General features: G+C 34.2%; 1 long non-coding RNA gene across 1 annotated transcript; it reads left to right on the forward strand.

Annotated features, from left to right (window-relative positions):
- The first annotated feature begins 7,537 nt into the window (after positions 1 to 7,537).
- LOC140013239 (uncharacterized) lies at positions 7,538 to 15,673 on the forward strand. The gene is made up of 3 exons (XR_011820313.1): positions 7,538 to 8,863; positions 12,627 to 12,687; positions 13,366 to 15,673. It is a non-coding gene; the product is annotated as an uncharacterized lncRNA (long non-coding RNA).
- Positions 15,674 to 22,060: the final 6,387 nt, after the last annotated feature.

Consider the following 22,060-nt stretch of genomic DNA (forward strand, 5'->3'; position numbering starts at 1 on the left):
GCCGCTTGCGCCGAAAGTACTCCAACATGATATTTGATTGGAAGCTGGCCAAACTTATGAATGGTTTTCAATCAGCTCTTTAAGACTGATTAAAGCCAAACGAGGTCATGTCACATCTGGAAAAGACCAAAGAAATCTAGAGAATTCTCCTCATAAATGATGATCACTTGCTCTTGTTTCTTCGATTTCTTGCAATAGTTTTTAGGTCTTCTGCAGTAGATTTCCGTTTTATCCTTTTCTGTCATGGAGGAAAGGCTGTGTCCTCTTCTTCTCATCTGATTCCATGTTCTCGCTTAATAACTTGTAAATCTGTTGTAGACCTCCTACCATCTCCAAGTGATTGTGTTGCAACCATAAAGAGCACAAATATTCAGAAATAAAAGTTCAAACTATAGAACATCTGTTTTGTTTTCACAATGGGGGGAAAAATCACTAGAGTATACTTTTCTTAAAAAAAACTCTAAAAAAAGAGTAGCCAAACGAGTCCTAAGTGTTTAAACTGTGTTGGCTATGCATTTAGAGGCTCAATTTAGGGGTTCAAGTGTTCAAGGCCTTTCCTTACTAATGAAGATCAAGGTGTGTATGAGAAATTCTCTTCACAATAATTTTCTTTTAACTAGAAACAACAAAACTTCACAAAAAAAAAATTTTTTCAGACAGATTGCAAATCTTATGAGGGAGTTACACATAACTTTTGATCTAAAGTAAAGTAGCTAGAAAATGGGAGTGATCCCATAATTTGTGCTATATTAATATTTTTTTTTTGTAGGATACATCAATTTTATGGGTGCTGTCTATTTATTTTTTATTTTCCTTCGAATTTTTTTTTATAGTAAATTGGCTCTACTTGAAAACTTTTGCAATTCGTGGTTTTTGTTGGGAGATTCTCAAGCAGTTTAAGTAACAAGCTTGACAGTTACGTTGTTAAGATTAAAGTTCTCGAATACAATCTCTTGTGTTGAGCTCAAATGTTCCTTTCTTTTTCAACAAACGAGCTCAACTGTTACTTGAATTTACTAAAAATGTTGTTAATCCTAGAGCAATGTCTTCAAAACCAGCTCTGTCAGAAAATCGTTTGAGTTCGCCAATTCCTGGGTTGAATTTTCTTTTGTTGATTCAACTAGATATTTTACTTCTCAAGGTGGACTATATACACTTATAATCTTCCATGATGTCATTATATCTCAAATTGCACTTGTATATTTTTATTTTGGATACTTTACATTTTAAAGTATGAGAATATTTCAAGCCAATGTGATGCATATTTAGAAACTTAAGGGGTGAATTTGACACAAAAAATTAATACACAGTTAAAGTGAAATTTTATTTGAAATAGTTTGCTCATGATGAATGCATTTTTTATCCTAAAATATAATATTAGAACCATTAATAAGCCACAAATAGTACAAGAACCTAATAAAGCGTTAACAATTCTTCAAATTAGGTTAAACTAGGCAACCATAATTTAGTTAAGACATTGACCCCACAAAATGACATTCAAATATGTATTGTTAAACAAAAAATGCCATCGAATTCCAAAAATCAATCCAACTGACAATTAGGTTTTACTCGTTTTAAACCTTGCATGGATGGTGAATTTTCATAGAAAAATACTCTCAACATATTATATATTATTTTTTTATCTCATATAAACACATTAATTAATATTATAATATACCTTTCAATAAAAGCTTCAAAAACTTGCAATCCAAACAGGCTCAATAATGCGCTGTTCGGCTTTGCCTACGTGCCAACAGATTGGTTCCATGGAACATGTCCAACCAAGAAATCTGGGCTAATTAGAAAGACACTGCCCTCCACAGTGATTGATAGATTAATCTCCAAGCACTCAAGCGGATCCAATATCGTACTAGCGCGCTAAAAGGAGAAAAACCATGCAGGACCACAAGTAGTGTACTAGAAGTGGTTTCCCTTCCTATAAGCTATAAGTACCGAACTGGGTCCTACAGGACTCATTTTTGTCAGGACTTGAACTATAGAGGCTACTGTTTGCTTTAATTAGGGTCGGTGGCATTATTCACACCATGGCCGGTTACCACAGGCAAAACTAGAAAATTTATTTTGAAAGGATGAACTCTAATTTAATTAAAATTTACTATATAAGTTGAAATATTCGTCATTTTTGCAGGACCAAGAGTTTAAATTTATCAAAAAATTTTAAATTTTCAACTTTTCAAGAAAGAAAACTTAATTTTTCAAAACTTGGGAGAAAGGGACGAGGCCATTCCTGCCATACTTTAGTTTCACTCCCTCCACTACTTGACTGTCAAGGAACTTTTCCCATTGCTTTCAAGCATCTTAACATTTTTTTAGTGTAAGGGGGGAGGGGAAGAAACTGTATGTGAGAGATTCTGAGTTTAAAATCTCTCAATGACACTAAAAAAAAATCTTAGCAAAAAAATTAAAGTTTTATTTATAATTTAAAAGAATTTTAGTGCATTCAATGTAGATATTTATTGGCAAAAACGAAGGAATTCGCAACACTACTACATAAGACACACAAAATTGTTTCCTTATATGCTCTTAAGTTGGAATTCAAGTAAAATCATTTCTCAAGACCCTTTAGAAAATATTTATAAGTGCTTTTTCGTTCTTTTCCTTTAAAAAAAAATCAAACAGCTATTCTTATACATAACACACCAAAAATTATTCAAAACATATCAACATCGTGTCATTTAAAATGTAAACACAAATTACAAAGAGTGATACTACTATCACAATGTAGAAGTCGAACCACAAAGTAAAAAATGAAGTGAAGAAGATTTTTAGAGTACACAACTATCTAAACTCTAAAACGTCATGTGAAGCTGACATCAATAACTTCAACATTGTTCAAAATTTTAAGTTATCCTGTGCGATCTCTTTCTTAGATTAGGGGTCTCTTAAGTTGATTTCAATTCAGTTCGATCTAGGGCTGCAAACGAGTTGAGTCGAGTCGAGTTTTGGGCTAATCGAGCCGAGTCTTGACTAAATTTTACCAAGTTCGAACTCGAGCTCGAGCTCGACGAGCCAGCAAATTTAAAGCTCGAGGTCGAAAAAAAATAAAAAATAATTATTTTATTTTTTAAAAAATAAATAAAATAATATTTTTTCTTAATAAATAATAAAATATTAAGGATATATATGTAAATTTACTATTAAAATAAGAAAATAAAAAATATATATATACTTAAAATAAAAAAATTTTATATATATACTTAAAATAAAAAAATAAAAAAATATTATATATATATACTCGAGCTCGCGAGCCTAACGAGTTTAATATTTTAAACTCGAGTTCGAGATCGATTTCGACTTGAGCCAGCTCGAGTTTGACTCGAACTCGATATTGATCGAGCTTGACTCGAGCCGCTCGCGAGCAGTTCAATTCGTTTGCAGCCCTAGTTCGATCCAATTGATGTAATTGTTATCACTTTTGGCATAACCTAGTACAATTTTAATATAATCGTAATATTTATATCAATTTAGTTGTGCTAGTTGATAAATTCACGCCGTAACTCTCGTAATCACAGCGTCTATGATATTTACATTTTCCTATTTGTAAATGCTTTAGGAACTGAACAATAGTTAGGTGATAGACGTCCGAAACTTTAAAAGCTTTTAACTTGTATAACACTACCTCCTACTTTACTTATATCAATTGGGATTTTAAATAATTGAGAAGCTATGCACAAATTACGAGTGGAAAAGGCTAAAAGATAGAAATAAAGAGGTAGGACAATGATATAATAATAGACATAAAAAAGTTAGTGGATGAGAGTTGTCCGTAACTCTTACAACCATAGTATCGGTCATTTCCATATTTTCCCCAAGGAATTATGTACGTGCCTATTGCCAAACAGGCTATAAATTTATCATGTAAGTAGAATTCTCAATCGGTTCTAGCCTTGCTTCTCATCTAGTCAGTTCTGTATCCATTTCCATGGCACACCAACTTCTTACGTATTTCAAGTGCCCACAGCCAAGAAGTACTCTATATAAGGAGAAATCCAGGAAGCTTTTTTTCTCTCCTTTGCGGCGATTCAATGATGGTTTTGAAAAAAGTGGTGGACAACAAGAAGGCGGATGCATAAAAATAAAAAAGGCACGCAAAGATGTCCACCGAAGCAAGAGGCAGACAAAGAATTTCTGCTGTTCCCCTCTAGTAGGGTTTTGGCTACTTGTATCACCTGTGAGTTGCCACCTGAAGAATTACGCGAAATGCTCTGTGCATATGAAAGATCCAAGGTTGCAAACTGAAGCATCTTTGGTAAATGTATATTTTTCTGTCCCTGTTGTTCCGCCACCGAGTACTTCTATTGATTAATCATGTAGCCAAAACTTGTTGAAAAATGAATTTTTTATTATCTCTATACTTGTGAAATTATGCATTATCAGTAAATCAGTAACTTGTGTTCCATGTTTAGCATTATGCATATGGAAACACTGCACTTCCCTCAAATATAAAAACAAAAATAAAAATAAAAAAGCAAGTAGATTCATTGGAAAGAGCAGGATTTCCATTTTTTTCCTTTCTTTTTTTTTTGTGCTGGTGGGACCCCGGGGGGTTGTTAGAGGTCAAACAATTGAAATAAAGGAAAACAATGTCTGTATAGTAAATAATGTTATGATGTTTGCTGTTAGGACTTAGTACTGAAATAGTTTTTTTTTTTGGGAAGGGTTAGATTGGGTGGTATAGGAGAAGGAAGTGTAAGTCAGAGATCTCAAATTCGAGACCTACTATATATATACATATATACACAAAAAAAAGAAATAGTTTTTCATGAAAAATTTTATATTTGTGCAGTAAATTTCTCTAAACTTTTAGAGAGCAAAAGTAAAATGTACATCCATCACTAGCAAATTAAATTCTCAAGTCTGGGGGAAAATTTTAAGTTTATATGAGTTCATCAAGGCAAAAAATCAATAATATATATAACATTTTTTAAAATTCATGCGAAGGCAAATGAAAATTTTAAAATTCTTGGGTGGTCAAAAGTTGTATGGGCTATGGGGTTGCAAGTTGAATAGTGATCTGTCAATTCTTTTTGTTTGTTTGTTGTTTTTTTCCTCCCAATATGGGAGAGATGAGATTTAAGAAGCAGTAAATGATAGAGAGATTAGAATCGAGAACTTCTAATTTTTTGAATCTCAACTAGCGATTTGTCAACTTCTACTTCGCCTAAATCTTCTAAGCATTTGAACCGATGTCAAAGGCGAAATTGCAAGTCTAATACGAAATAATTGATGATCTCATGCAACTTGATTTTCATCAGTCTAGTCAGTAGGTTTTGCGCCATGAAGCTTCTCCACAAAATCCAATCCTCCATCCACAACATCTACCCTTCCTTCTCCACCCGCACGAAGAATGAAACCAAAATAAATAACCAAGGATACAAAATAAAAAATAAATTAATAAATTGATAAAAATTTAAAAAATTTTAAAAAATCAGGCAAAGAATTAGTGAAAGCTCACATGATTAGCAAGAAAACATTATATACCAAAAGATACCTTAAAAATTAGCTCATTGGGTTTGGTTGGGTGGTATAGAAAAGGAAAATATAAGTGAGAGATCTTAGGTTTGAGACCTACCACTTACATAGAAAAAGAAAAGAAATAGTTTTTCATGAAAAAATTTTATATTTGCACAGTAGATTTCCTGAAACTTTTGGAGTGCAAGAGTAAAATGTACGACCATCATGTCTACTAGCGTATTATGTTCTCAAGCCTGGGGAAAGTCATTAATTTTAGATTAGTTCATCAAGGCAAAAATCAATATCACATATAAGATTTTTAAAGTGTTAAGGGAGGCAAATGAAAATTTTAAAATTCTTGGGTGGTCGAAAGTTGTAAGAGCCATGGAGGTGCAAGTTGAATAGCGATCTGCCAACTCTTTTTGTTTGTTTGTTTGTTTGTTTTTTGCCCACCATAAAAAAGAGATGAGATTTAAGAAGAAATAAAGGATAGGGATTAGAACCGAAAACTTCCAATTTTTAGAATCTCAATTAGCAATCTGTCAACTTCTACTTCACCAAAATCGTCTAAGCATTTGAGCCGATGTCAAAGGCCAAATTGTAAGTCTAATGCGAAATAATTGATGATCTGATGCAACTTGATTTTCATCAGTCTAGTCAGTACGTTTTGCACCATAAGGCTTCTCCACCAAATCCAATCCTCCATCCACACCAACCACCCTTGCTTCTCCATCACCGCGAAGAAAGAAACCAAAATAAATAACCAAGGATGCAAAATAAATAAATTAATAAAATTTAAAAAAATAAACCGGGTAGAGAATTTGTGAAAGCTCACATGATTAGCGAGAAATACAAGTTAATTACTTGTTGCAAACTCTTTTCTATCCCTTCTCTCTTTAAAAATCTTTTCTTTTCCTTCTCTCTAGAACTCTTCCATCAAGACCTTCATTATCTCTCCCATGAGACAGAGACCAAATCTAGTCTTTCCCCATGATAGGAAGTATTCTTTATAGTTTTTAGTTTCTTTTATTTGAATAAATTTTCTTTAAGATTTCATAATGAAAGATTTTTCTCTCCTAAGATCTCCTAGTGAGAGTTTCTTCTCTTCTAGATTGTTCTAGTTAGAGTTTTATTCTCTTCTAGATTTTTCCTTGTGAGAGTTTTTATGTTTTTATTTTTGCGAAATTTGAGATTTTGTAGATCTATAATCTAGTTTCTTATATATAAAATTTCTCCATTACTGTCAGATCTAAACTTCTCTTTGGATTTGAACCAATTTTAAACAGATCTGATTGTTAACATACATGCATTTATGTATTGGATTATAGTGATTCATCTGAATGGATGATATATAGAAGCATCAATTTTGTCTTTATTTGTATTGTTTTCTTATATCTGTTATATCCATTGATTTCAGATTTATATGTATCAGCATTATGTTCGTTTGATGTATTTTCTACCATTAGTACAGATTTGGTTGAACTAAATGATCTTGTCTATAAAAAAAAAAAGCAAGAAAACATCATATACCAAAAGATACCTAGAAAATCATATCATTGGGTTCACTGCAAGTCATTGAACTATGGTATAATGAAATCTTACATACATAAAATAAGAAAACAATCCATTTTCATATTGTAACTTTGATGCCCAGCAATTTTGTTTTTCTTAGTCAGATAAAAGAACCAAAATTAACATTCCATGAACTACAATCATTATGGTGATAACAAATTCACGTTTATGGTTAACCTTAATCAAGAAAGTGCAACACTTCTCACTACTCCCTTTGGGTGGTTAATTACTTGTTCAACAGAAAGGTAGTGTACTCCTGTGTTTTCACTACAGATTGTAGTACATTTTGACACTTTAACTCCATGATTACTCTTTTGTCTAAATTGTGAAGGGTAAAACTGCATTGATTAGTTGCCCTAGAGCCCATGCCAAATAAAAAAGATTTGATCAACAACAAAATTCTAACTATTGGGTGATCCATAAATTTAAAAAACGAAAATAATGTGCCTAATATACTAGATAAAGCTGTTACTATTATGGGTTCAGGATTTCGATTTATTTATTTTTCTTTTTTTAAACTTAAGCTAATATGCCTATATAACACCTTACTACTCGGAAATATTTTCAGGTTCCCACTAGCTCTCCTAGTTAACTAGCTCATTTATCAATGTTCTTCTTTGCCTGCATTAAAGATAAACCTATCACAATATAGTATAACTGCTGCAATGGGTAAGCCCCTGTTCGTGGATTCTGCTACAGCTTCTGGTGTTCGCCCTAGCACAGCTAGGGTGTGTGTGGAGATTGACTTGCTCCAAACTCTCCTGTTGAGAATTTGGATTGGTAATGGGGAGCATGGACGCTTTTGGCAACAGCTTATCCTAGAGCGTTTGCCTAAGTGTTGCAGCCACTGTTTCAGAGAGGGGCATGACAGGTATGAGTGTAATGTACTCCATCCAGCTTTGAAGGTAGAGAGGGTGGAGAAGAAAGCTACACCAGCAGTGTGTAAACCGTCGGTGACTGCTGAGGGAGCTCCGTTGGTGCCCACAGTGACACCCCGGATTTTTGTGTGAGAGGAAGATAGTGTGACGACTTGAAAATTTGCTTATATTTTCTTAAAATTCCATTTTATTTTGAATAAGTTACTTTATAATTCCTTTTACTACTAATTTTATTCCCTCAATAGATATAATAAATGATAGCATTAAGAGTTTTACCTTAGTTTTATAGTTAGGGTAAAATAGGGCTTTTGCGTATTTTGGTAGTGTGATTAATTGGTGAGGAGTGTGTACTAAATTTCGTAGTTAAGAGTGAGTTTTAGATAAGAGAAAATCTAGGATTAGAAGTGCTAATAATAAGTTAGTGAATCATAAGTTAAAACACTAGTACGCGCGAGTTAAGGAAAATAGGATTGAACCAACGTGCACCATTTGTTACAGGTTGAATACACCATTTGAACAATATTTTCTTACCTTAATCTCCTTGATTTTATTTCGTTCAATTCTCCCTAATTTGACCCGTAGACCAGCCGAAATTCTTGACTTAAAAACAAGAGGAAAAGAAACAAAGCAAGAGGAAACTTGGTGGTGACAAGTGTTGCAATCCAAGAGAAGTTTGACCAAGAAACTTTCTTCCTTCTTATCTTTCCTCTAGCTACCATTTTTCTTCATTTCCTTCACGTCTTGGCCGGACTTGAGAGAGGAAAAACAAGAGAGGAAATCTTCAAGTTCCATCTTGATTCTTACTTTGTTTGAGTGAAAATCAACAAGAACAACAAAACTAAACCGAACAAAGTGGCAATAAGGTAGCAAGGAAGCTTGTAGTGGAGTTTCTTTGGAGAGGAAAGCCTTGGTTTTGTATTTTTCCTTGAGGTTTGAAGGTATTAAACTAAGAAATTCTTCTTTCCTTTCTTATGTTACATTTTATTGGATAGATGACTTGAATATGGAAGTTTTATGGAAGATATCATGAAGTTGTGAAGTCGGTAGAATTTTCCAGCCTAGGGTTTCAAAATTTCATCTTGGGTATATTTGTTATATATTGAATTTGGTTAGTCTTTGCTATCTAGAAAATGTACCAATTGTCTCCTATAATTTGTGAGCTTGATTTGAGGCTATTTTGGGTGAACTTTGGTGTTGATTGTAGGATGGAAAAGTAAAGAAATTAAGATGAGGTGCTACTGAAATTTTGTCTGCAGGAACCCTTGGGCAGCCTTAGGAAATCTGCTATATCTTGTTGTAGAAAAGTCAAAATTTAGTTCTGTTTATTGCATTTGAAACTAGAGTCAGAATACTATCAATTGTGAAAATTTCAGCCTTTTTCTCAATTCTCATGAATACCTGTGATTTTTCAAATTTGACTAAAATTGCATACCTGTTCTGTCTTTTACTGGATAAATTAGCAACTTGAGGCTCGAATTTGACTGAATTATGGACTGAATTAGCTTTTGGACAAAACATGAAAGTTATAGGGATTTGAGTTAACTTTCTACCAGAAAAATATCAGATCAATTGGATCATTTTAGCATATGATTGGCTAGACCATTCCTGACTGCACAAAAACTCTAATTTTCCTAACATGTTTTTCATTTGCTTCTAACTGTCCATTTTTGACCCTGAAAATGCGAGAACTAGGTGTCAATGTCTTCATAGGAAATGCAGGTCTAGTCTTAGCTTCGAAACTCCATAAAATTTGCCTCGATTCGATAAGTGTAGCTTCAATTGTGATCAAAACACCAAAAGATGGCAAATCTGCCATCTTCATTGTTTCTCATTGCCTTTCTCTTGTTTTCCGTTTCCTTGGTCCGATTTAACATGTACTTTTCATGTGTTCTAAACCTGATTTCTAACATTCTAAAGAAGTATTCAAAATATGGTTTTTAGTTGTACATATTGGCTTTGAACTTAATCGTTTGTGATCATTTTCTTTTACAAATTATGCGTGCACCTTGCCTATATGAATTACTATACTTTTCATGCCTGTTTCCTTTGATATAGAAATATAAGTTATGCAGCTGGCACTCTTGTATGATTGGCTCTTTGTGGATGATATTTGACTACAGATTTCGAGAGTGGCTAGATGCCTGCCCTGAACTGAATTTTGATAAAACGTGACTTGTTTAGGGTGAGTGTTCCTTGTGTGTTTGTACAATAAGTGACTATGTGACTATTTGTGAATATTTGCTTGAATGTTAAATGCTTTTCAAGGATTATTAAATGGATTTTCGATGGGCAAGTGTATACTTTATCGCACTCGACCCAAGCTAAAGTGAATTTTCAATGATTGAATGCTACTTGTAAATAAATGTAAGCCTTTTGGCTGAACTGAGCCCTTGCCCTTCGTTGCCAGTCGACTCGAGCTGGAAGCGGACTCAGTCGAGCAGCTGCTGATCCTGAGACAGTGTTTTGGTATACTCGAGTATGACCACGAAAGTTGGTAGAGAACTAGCCAATGAATTGGCTAATGGTGGGAAATGAAATAAATGAATTGAAATGTTAAAGTTATAAGGGAAAATGTGAGGACCCGTAAATTTTTCTTATTTTTATATTATTTTATTTTATTTTCTCGTATGCATTTTCTTCATTATACCTTATTATATTGATTTTTCCAGACATTTTATAAGTGAATAGAGTTTTTAAAACATTTTTCTGATATAAGTTAGTTCATATTAAGTTTGGAGTGTATAGTGGACGTGGGACCCGCTAGTGCGTTAAGTGAGAGAAATTCGGCCAATTAGGTTATGTTTTGTATTCAGGGATTAATTTACTAGGTGTTAAGAGATAGTTAGAGGTTACTTAGTTGGATTAATCTTGGAGAGACAAAAGGATATGTTTTAACTCAAAAGGTGCTAGGTGTCGCGACATGGTTGGTTCTTGGATTTTGACCACTATTCACTAACTTTGCTAAAACCCAAAATTGGCCAACAATCATCTTCATTCTTTGAGCATCTTGGCCAAGCTTCACAAGAAAAAAAAAAGAAAGAAAGCCTTCACTTATTCCTTCCATTCCTTGCTTTGATCTTGTAAACCAATCGTTAAAACTTTGATTTGCTCCATAAAAACCTTTCTCTTGGTAGGATTAAGGAGAGTGGTGGAGTGGTTTGAGAAGAAAAGTTGTTAAGTTGCTTCTTTTCTTGAGTTTACAAGGTGAGTTGCTAAGAACTTCTTCCTTTAGTCTTGATAATGTTAAATTAGTGGCTTTAGTGGTTGAACATGTTGATTTATGGTGTGTTTATGGTTGGAAGTGAAGTTTTAATGGATTTTGATTTATTATTGTTATTTTTCTGTTTTATATGATAATCATGGTTTAGTCATGGATTGAGGGCTTGTTATAGGGTAAAATGGAGATAGTATATGTTAGATATATTTGGTTGCGGAAAATTTCTGGTTGGTGCTGAAATTCCAGTTTAGGGATTGTAATTAACCCTGTTCTGCCTGGTACTGTTTGACCTATATAGAGGCCGAATTGGCCTTAGTATAAAACATAAAAGTTGTATAGAATGATGTTTTATAGTTTCCTACAAAATTTCAGCTCAATCGGAGTACTGTAGCATGTGAAATCACTGAAATACCCTTGACTGCCACAACCCCTGATTTGCTGACAGTTTTCTGTTTTCGTAGAGATTCTGATTTTTGACCATGAAAATGCATTATTTGGTTTTGGAGGTCTTCATAAGGAATGTAGGTCTCTTTCTTAGCTTCGAAATGCCATAAGATTTGTCTTAATCCGATAAGCGTAGCTTAAGTTGCGATCGAAATATCGAGAGATGTCAAACCTGCTGTTAGGCCTATTGTCTTTCAAATTGGTTTTCGGTTGCATTATTAAACTTGTGTTGTAATTGACTATATATGAAGGGTATTGTGACCCTAATTAGATGTTTTTAATATCTTGTGAATTATATTCGAGGTTGTGGTTGATTTGGGTTGAATTTAGTGATGAATTGTAGGGTGAAAAGTAAGAAAAACAGGGGGAAATGCTGTTAAAATTTTTGCAGGAACCCCGGAGCAGTTCTGGGAAATCTGCAATATCTCGATGTCGAATTATCGGAATTGAGTTCCATTTGTTGTGTTTTAAACTAGATTCATAGAGCTACGAACCATGTAAATTTCAGTCTCTGGTTTGATCTGTGGGATTTATGGTGATTTTTCAAAGTTAACCGAAATCATATACCTGCTCTGCCTTTTTCTGGTTAAGACAGCAATTTGAGGCTCAAATTTGATTGGCTTGTGACCTGAATCTTCTAAATGTGTCTTCTGAGAAATTTTACCCCTTTGAGTCTATTTTCCAACGGTGTAAATTTTACCAATTTCGGACTTAAGAATCCTAAGATATGATTTTTCAATCAGGGGTGTGCAAAACTGGAAAAATTCTGTTTTCTTGGAATTATTCTCACTTTCAATTTCACCTTGAGATATGAGCTAGTACATCATTGTAAGTATGATTTTGAGAGGAGTGAGGAGTTTTGGGGTCATGTATGTCCTTAGAACCAACCGTTTTCTTTTATTCTTAAGTCGTCTTTTATTTTTTCGTACTAGTATATAACTTGGAGAGGTACCTGACTAGTAATCGAACCTCATTTGTGCATCCTATTTACTCAGTTTTGGATGAGGAAATTTCAACTGCTTTACCTTTGTTATTCTTAGGGTTTCACGGTGATTAGGCCACTTTGGGTGGAAATTTTTGGAAGTACCTGTACTTGAACTGGTGAGTGTACCACTCCTCTCACTTGTTGTTTAACTTGGTTTCTGTACATGCAATCTATGATATGAATGACTGTACTATCTATTTATTCTGTGTGAGACAAGGGTGTTCTTTATCACACTCGTCTCTTGTCTGTTCGTATGCCAATTTACTGTGCAAATTTGAATCTGTTATCTGTATCTGTATCTGCTCTGACGTCGTTTGGAAGCTTGTATCCAACGACCTTTCTGTGACCTCTGAGCTCAAATCCTGTGGCTAAGTTATTCGAGTCGAGCAGGCAAGGGCCCGGTCGATTAGATAACGACCACGGTAGTCTGTTCTTGGAATCTTTGGGTATTGAGACTCTTGGTTCCGGTATACTCGACTATTACCACTTCTAATACTGTTGAGGTGTTCAAGCCCGGTAGGGGAAAGTTTGGTGTAAAGTGGGGTTTACGGACATGTTGGTTCTTCATACATTGATGGAGAGTCAACGGGTTTGGATCAAGTACTGTAGCAGAAAATTTTGAGCTCCTAAGAGCCACCCATATCCTTTCTCTTTAGGATGTTTGTTCAATTCCGTATTGGATATGTCTATGTAGTTAATTGAATATGAAGTTCCATGATTCTAAACTATTATTATATTGGTACCTCATTGAGCGTAAGCTCATCCCGTTTCTGTTATCTTTGTTTTCCTTACAGAGAACAAACTTGGAAATCATGGTTTTGAAAGAAAAGGGTCGAGCTAATGTAAATATTAATTTGTTAAGCTCTTTTGTAACCGAAACCCTAATCGTATTTTGTGTAGCATGAATACTTTGGCTTGTATTTTGGTTCATTTGTTCAAGACTCCGATGTAAATGTATGTATAAGTGTTTAACCTTGTCTATTAAGTGTCTTCATTTGAGATATTAAGATTTTATGGCATGGAAAGCATGATCTCACCTTGGGAGCCTTTGATTGTTCGTTTTTGTTTGGGGTCCTATCGCGCGTACTATAGGGTTTGTGAGATTCTACTCCGTAGTCCTGGCGAGAGTTGGGCAGGCGGTCCGCCGAACCCTTTGGTTCGCCTTAGGGTGAGGTGGGGCTGTCACAGTAAAAAAATGAATGATTGAATGAAGGAGAATGACTGGCTGAATGAATGAATGAATGATTGAACGAATGGCTCCACACGAGCATGTATCCTTTTAATGAGTGTGTTCTCATTGTTTTTATATTGTAAATATTTTCTCGATTGATTGTTATTAAATGAATAATGTCTTTGTTTTAATTGCTTGGTTATGTGTATGGGAACCTCATTGAGTTTTAACTTACCCATCTATTCCACGCCATTTGTTTTCCTTATAGAGGATGACTAGAACTTTTGTTGTGTAATAGTGATAGTATTAGTAGTTGGTTGGATCCTGGACTTTTTGTACTTAACCTTGAGGATTGTATATATGTTAAGTTTGATTGACACATCTTTACTCGCTCTTGAAGCGATAAGTGAGTGAGTCTCGACAAGAGTTGGGCAAGCGGTCCGCCGAACCCTTCGGTTCGCCTTAGGGAGAGGTGGGGTCGTCACACCCACTGAGATGGGTAAGGAGACTGTTCATCCATTTATGCAGTCTATGGATGGTAGGTCTTCTGGGGGCCATGTGAGGCCATATGCTCGGGATGATTCTACAAAGTGCGTGCGGCAGCAACAGGATGTGTTGGTCAGTCCTTTGAGGAAGGATTCAAACGCAGCAGGTCAGCGAGCATTGTAGGAAGGTTAAGCGGATGGATTAGCTTTGCCACCAGAGGCGATTCTGGAAGAATTGCAGCAGTGGGAGGCTGTTGTGGCTTGCTTCTCAGAGAAGGAGAAGGCTTTAATAGGTCATACGGAGTCTAGTCAAAGCCCTCCAAACAGCCCGATGTCACTCCAATAGTTGCTGGTGCAACCAACAGTTAGAGATGCTGAGTTGGATGGGTTTAATGGTGCAAACCCTGTGGCACCATTGCTGGTTGAAGACAAACCGAGGATGACAGTAGAGCGGGGGGAGGAGGAGGTGGTATCAGAGGGGCAGCTTGAGGAGGAGGATGTTTCCAGGGCAAAACAAAGTGCTAGCAATTTATCTCCACGGCGGCAATTAGTCGAACGGCAATGTGAGTATAGTTCTTTGGTGATTGATATCTTTAATCTTGACCCAATAATTCAACAAGTTCAGGAAAAGACTACCAATGGGGAAGGCATTAAATTGGTTAATAAAACTAGGCGTAAGGGTTCTTTGGGTTCGAAGTCGAAATTGTGCTCTAACTCCTTTTCTGCACTGTCTCATGATTAATTTGTTATTATGGAATATTCGGGGTATTTCGCATACTCCAAACTTTTGTAGATTAAAAAGGATCATTGATGAGTCTTCGGTTCAACTAAGGGCAATTTGTGAGCCGAACGTATCGCCGTGTAACATCCGATTGATATGTGCTCGACTCAAAATGGATAATTGGGTGGTGAATAGGGAGGGGTCTATCAAAATTGTTTCCATTGTGATCATGTTGGGGAATCTCCCAACACCTCACTCTTAAAATCACTTTTCAGATGCTCTTGGGTCCTGTTTACTTTTCTTTCATCCATGCAAATTGCACGGAGCAGGAGCTGGTTCTGCTTTGGTTAGCCTTGTTAGAAGACAATCTGAGGGATGATCCATGGTTATTGGCAGGAGATTTTAACGTCATCGTTAGTGAAGAGGAGAAGAGGGGTGGGCTGCCTTTTCGGGTTGATGAAGAAGTGGAACTGAGAACATTTATGTCTATGGCGGGAGTTAGTGATGCAGGATTCTCAGGGCCGCGGTATACATGGTGTAATAATAGAGGAAGGCATGCTCGTATTTGGAAGCGGCTAGACAAATTGCTTTGTAATCCAACTGTTATTTCAGTCTGGGCGGCTGGTCGCTACTTTCACCTTTTAAAGAGTACGAGTTTTGGCAAAATTTCAGCCTATATACCTTTATTAATGGAAACTTGAATACCATAGACAATCCAATTTCACTTCGACCTCAAATCGTCGCTCAAGTTTCAAGTTCACTCGCTTATCTCTCGGGCGAAAATTTGGGCAGCATTTCCCCTATATTTTTACTTTTCCCATCCAAGTACAACTTAGATTCACAAGCCAACAAACCTCCAATCCAACCACAAGTGATAACCAATAACATACATCTATGCAAGTCTTCAAAACCAACCAAACAAACTAAATAATAAACTTATTACCATGGATATCAAAGCTAGAAACCAGTTTAAAGAAGAAATTATAAGTGGCAGATTTGTCATCCTTCGGTTTTTTGGTCATAACTGTAGCTAGGTATATTGGACCAAGGTAAATTTGATGGCGTTTTGAAGTTAAGACATAGGCCTACAACTTTGATGAAGGCATCAAACCCCAGTTCAAACATTATTAGGGTTGAAATTGGCAAAAACAGAGACATATAAATTCTGTTGGAGCCAAAACAGGATAATTGAACAGTTTTGGTACAATGGCTATAACTTGGTGTAGAAAAATCAAAATTCAGCTCCGTTAGTGGCGCTTAAAACTAGATTCATAGAGGTTTCCAACGGTATAAAAATCAGGTTCTAGTTCATCTCCTACACCTACCAGCAAGCTCAGGAAATTGACTGAAATTCACCACTAAATGCTTGAATTTACTTGCCAAAGCTGGAAATTCAACTTTCAACTCTACAAAGTAACAATCATGCCACTAATCACTTCACAAATTCCATTTCCAAGCTCAATAACAACATTTGCTAGTTAAACATCAATAATCAAAGCTGAAAAATATAAACCCTAACTGAAATTTTCATTACACCACCAAAAACTAGAAAATTATCATCATATGCCAAGATTAAAAGCTTCTATAGCATATTTAGCTAGATAAAAAAAGATAAAAGGGAGTTCTAGACTTATAACTTCCAAAACACTTGAAGAAAGTGAAGAATAAAAGCTTTCCTCTCCAAACTACTCCACAACAAGCTTCCTTCGCACCAAGGCGAAGGTTTAATCGATTTAGTTTTTGAGATTTCAACTCAAACAAGAAAGAATCAAGGTTGGAATTGAAGTTTTCTCCAAAGTTACGGCAAGATGAAGGTAAAATGAGCCAAGAAGAAAGATAAGAAGGAAGGAAACTATCTTGGTCAAACTTCCATGGATTGCCAACAAGTGTCGCACCAAGATGGTTTCTTATTTTTTTTCTTTTCTCCCTTTTCTTTGGTCCAAAATTTTGGCTACTTTAGGGGATATTTTAGGGCTGATTAGCTCAAATAAAAACAAGAGAATTAGGGCAAGAAAGTAGTGGTCAAGTGGTGTATTCGATCAGTAGCAGACGGTGCACATCGGTTCAAGCCAATTTTCCATAATTCTCTCGTACTTGTGTTTTAACTTGTGATTCACTCACTTATTATTAGCACTTCTAATCACACATTTTCTCCTACCTAATACTCACTCTTATCCACCAAATTTAGTACACACTCCTTGCCAATTAATCACATTACTAAAATACACAAAAACTCTAGTTTACCCTAACTATAAAAGTAAAGATAAAACTCTCAATTCTATTATTTATTACAACTAGTGAGGGAGTAGTTTAGTAGTAATAAAGTAACTTATTCAAAATAAAAGGGTATTATAAGAAAATATGAAGAATTTTGTAAGTCCTCACAAAAGTAGGTATGGTTTAGCTATAAGCATAGTTGATTCACTACGAGAGTAGGTTTCCTAGACATTAGGAAATTATGCCATAACTAGCCAAGATAATAGCATTCACTTAATCGGTAATCTCATTTGCAAGAGTAGTAAGGAATTCCATATCTCTAGGAGATTTCTAGTGTTATTTTCATTAATTTTATGGTTATGGTAATCTAGATAATAAAGGAGTTCGAAAAACACCGGTAATTATCACTCTTCCCTGTGGAATTGACCCTTAATATCCTATATTCACTCACAATTCGTATACTTGCGATAAATCATGTGTGGGATATTTAGAATTTATAAATGTGAAACTTGATTGTGGATGAGCAAATTATATATGTATACCCCGCTCACGTCAGTAGTTGCAACAATATAATGTGATCATTTCAAAAACCTCCCCTAAGATTTTTGACAATTTCACCGAGTTTCCCTAAGGTTTGATAGTTTCAGTAACCAAACGTTAAAATAATATTGATTTGGTCAAATGTTTAATTTTAATTTACTTTCTTGCAATTGAAAGACTATCTAGCACAATTATAAGGAACATGTGCCAAATTTTTCATGCCCATGTCTATTGTTTGATAAACAACTATAATAATAATTTTATCACTATGATAGGATACTTTTGATGGTATTTAACTAGGGATTTAAATTTATAAAATAGAAAAGAAAGTGCTGAAATAATTATTTTAAAGTTAATAAAGTTTTGAGTGGTGGAACTACTATAAGTTAATAGTAGTGTTGCACCTTTTTTCTAGATTTATTATTGATTTTGAAACCAAAAAAAAAGAAGAAAATAAAGATCAATAGAAATGTTAGAGCATAGTTAAATTTAACTCATTAAACAATAACACTAGCTCGACATTTGGTTATAATAGAAGTTAAAGGCAAAAGTAGTAGTTTTATGATTTTGCTAGTAAAGAATAAAAAAGAGGAATAAGAAGGAAAAAGAACAAAAAATAATTTTAAAACTCAGTCTTAGTATGTGCATACCAATCCAGAGAATTTCATTAAAATGTTTAAGGTAGTTTTGTCATTTTAAACGGCAAGGATGCTATATATAATTTTTAAATCCTTGAGAGAGTTCAATGAAATTATCAAAAACCTCAAAGGAGGTTTCTAAAATTATCCCTAATATAATAGAGGATAAATGACTCCGATAGTCTCTCAGTTCTTACCAGTGGTTTTATTTGGCCCCTTGACCATTCGAAGTGTTCATTAGGTCTTTCAATTTAGGAAAAATGGCCAACTTCATCCCTTAAATTTTTTTTACTGGAGTCAATTTAGTCCCTAACTTTTATTTCTGACAAGTTTGATACTTGAACTTATTTTGCAGTTCCAATTAAAAACCTTCACAGTAGCACTATTACCTAAAACTAATTTGACTCCTAATTGACTAATTAAATAGATGTATTATGAGAACATCACTCACGGGACTGTAATAACAAGTAAGTCATGTAAAAGTCACTAGATAAAACTTTTAAATCATATAAAAAATCACCATATAAATTTTTTTAAAGTTTAATCTTGTGATATTTTACACAATTTATTTGATTTATTACAATTTTGTGAGTGACATTCTCAAAATACCCTTGTTTAGTTGATCAATTAAGAGTCAGATTGGTTTTACGTGATGCTGCTGCTAGGAGGTCCTTAATTGGGATCACAAAATAAGTTCACATATCAAATTAGTTAGGAACACTAGTGAAAAAGTTTAGGAACAAAATTGGCCATTTTCCATTTAATTTATAAATTGGTTCAAATGGTCCCATCAAGTCATGTGTGAGTATCTTGATTTCACTTTGTCCCCCGTGGTTTGATTTATGTTACTTCTCTAAGTTTAGAAGTAAGACACATTAGCCAATTTTATTCATTTTTGTCAGATATTTAATAGTTTGCTACGTTGATTAAAAACATTAGAACACTGTTCTTCTTGCAATATGCCTAAATCTAAAACTTTTATAAAAGTTATCTTTTAACAAATTATAAGCTTAATAAGACCTTATATTTATAAAATTCCGCTAAATTAATTATTATTACTTTTGCTTCATCGTGATTCGATTGTTACTCTAATAAATTAAAGAAATATATATAGGAACAGACAGTAGTTGAACACAAACAAGATAAAATCTAAAGGTAAATACGTGATTGTGTTTATGCCTTATTTGCTAAAGGAGATTCATTATTGTCAGCGACTTGGCTATTTTATATCTCTCTAGACCATCAAAATGGCAAAATTCGACTATTTTGTAGGCTTGGGAGGATCAAACTAGCATTAAACTAGATCTTAGTTGGAAGAAAAATAAAAATTATTTTACTTAGATTTGTTCTGGGGTCCAACTAAGGCCAAATTCAAATGTTTGAAGGCCAAATTCAAATGTTTGAAGACCTAATAGACATCTTTAAAATCAATTATTAATTACATAACTAAAACTATTAAAAGAGATTAGTGTCTTATTTTTATGCTCAGAGACGGAAAATATACATATGATCAAACCTTAGAGGGTAAAGTGAAGAATGCCATACTTAGATTTAACTTCAAAGAAACCATTAAAATCAAATTTATAAGTTAAGGGATCTAGCAAATGCTTTTGGGAGTTGGGGGAACAAATAGGATCATTTATAAAAGTTGGGTAACTATTAAAGTCTGTAACCCTATGTTAGATTGATTGCTATTTTTGTGACCTCAATCAAATGAATAGCTGAACACTAGCGTTTGAACATAAGTTGCAAATTTGAGCTACAAGCTACATTTTAGACTATAGCATAGTTGTTGGTCTCACTTTAATTAGTTATTCAATTACATCCATCTAAGCTTCAGTTCGAGAATTAGTTATCAAGTACACGAGTTAAAAATAAAAGATGATAAAATTGTTAGGCATGCACGTAATGTCACAAAAGAAAGGTTTTATGGTTAGAATTGTAAAAAGCTGATCATTCAAGTACAAAATGGTGTATTACCTTCAATGTAGTCTTCAACTAGCTTTTTGTCCCGTACTATGCATGTCAACTACAAATGGTTGAAAATAATTTAATTTTTAAAATTAAAAATTTAACATATGTTATTATTTGTTTGTTAAATTTAAAATGAGTTTAAAATTTTTTACAGAATTTAGTAAAATTCTAACAAGCACATGACTTATTAGAAAATGATACTTGGCTTGCTTATTGAAAAGTTTATACAAGATATCAACCGTTGGATAGTTAACAGATAGATGACATTAATTAGATTCTAACATGTTGAACGAAAAAGTCGTAAACTTCTTCCCAAATTTGAAAAAATCAGATTTGGATTTGTTCGATTATCAAGATTTGCGAAAAAAAAATTATATTTTGTTCTACTTATATCATAAATACAATTTCTAACCAACTTTTTTTTTTAAATGTAGCAATATTATTGAATCGAACCAAAGTTTACACTAGTAGCAGAATTTACGCAGCCCAAACCCTATAACATCCTGAACTTCCTAATTGAAGGCACTCCTAGTTTGTCTAGCCTGATTGCACCACGAGCCAACTGTGGAATCAATCGGATGTGGTCATAAACCCTAACCTTATGCTCAGGGTGAGCCACTCCCACATTAGATAGAATATCAGCAACTTTGTTCGCCTCCCTATAATAATGAACTATCCGTGGGGATTCACCCAGCAACTGCCAAATCTGCCCCACCTCCCACCGGACATGCCAACTTTTTTATTTTATTTATATCACATCACAAAAAACATTACAGTATTATTTCAGATAATTTTTTTTTTCAAATAATCTCCTATCCAAGGCAACCCAAAGATTTTGTCTCTGTAAATTGCAACTAATCCATGAGAGAGATTGAGTGTGTGTTTAGTGCTTGCTACTTTGAGCTTCTAATTGGCCTACAGACTTGAGTGCCAGGAACTGTACCTGTGGACTAGGGGCCCAACTGCAAACTTTAAAAAGCTTTAAGATTTAATCATCTATGCTTATCTATCCTTTACTTTTGCCAATTGGAGAAACCGCAACTTTGATGGGAAATTAATGGGCCACAAGAGTTTGGTTTGTTTCCACAAAGCCACATTCATCGGAAATGAATGCATACACATAAGCGTTAATATTATGATGTTGTGCTTGGCCACGACAATATACTCAAGAATCTTTGAAAATTGAGATACAACACAATGGAGAATATTCTTTGTTTTGTTCAACGGAAAATGCTGTGGTGACCTCAACTTACCATAGTTTAATACCAATTTCGTCAAGCAAGTGGTAAATTCAATTATAAAATAGATTGGTTTGCCAGGTTATTAGTAATTTTCACTAGCAAAAAATAAAAAAAATGTTGCAATTAAAATTAATTGATAATGTGTGGACTAGTCCATTGGATTTGAGCTTTAATTAGCTTTCCTCTTGTTTCTACACAATAGGACTTATTTTGTTTCCCTTTGTTTTTTTCTCTTTTGTGCTTTCTTCCATTATGGACCACAAAAACGTTTGTATTCTGAATTTAAACTTAAGAAATTATTTTGATCTAAATACTTGTAACCCCAAACTTGAGAATATAGTATGTAGTAAAAACTGTTTTCTTGCATATTACTTTTGCCCCATAAAAACTTCAATGACCTAATTTACAGATACAAATTTTTTTATCCAAAAAACTATTTTGATTAAGTGTATGGCCTCCAAAATTATATATTTCATTTTCTTCCTCCTCCCTACCAAATTGA

The sequence above is a fragment of the Coffea arabica genome, chromosome 8c, assembly GCF_036785885.1.
Source record: "Coffea arabica cultivar ET-39 chromosome 8c, Coffea Arabica ET-39 HiFi, whole genome shotgun sequence".
Taxonomy (NCBI): Eukaryota; Viridiplantae; Streptophyta; class Magnoliopsida; order Gentianales; family Rubiaceae; genus Coffea; species Coffea arabica.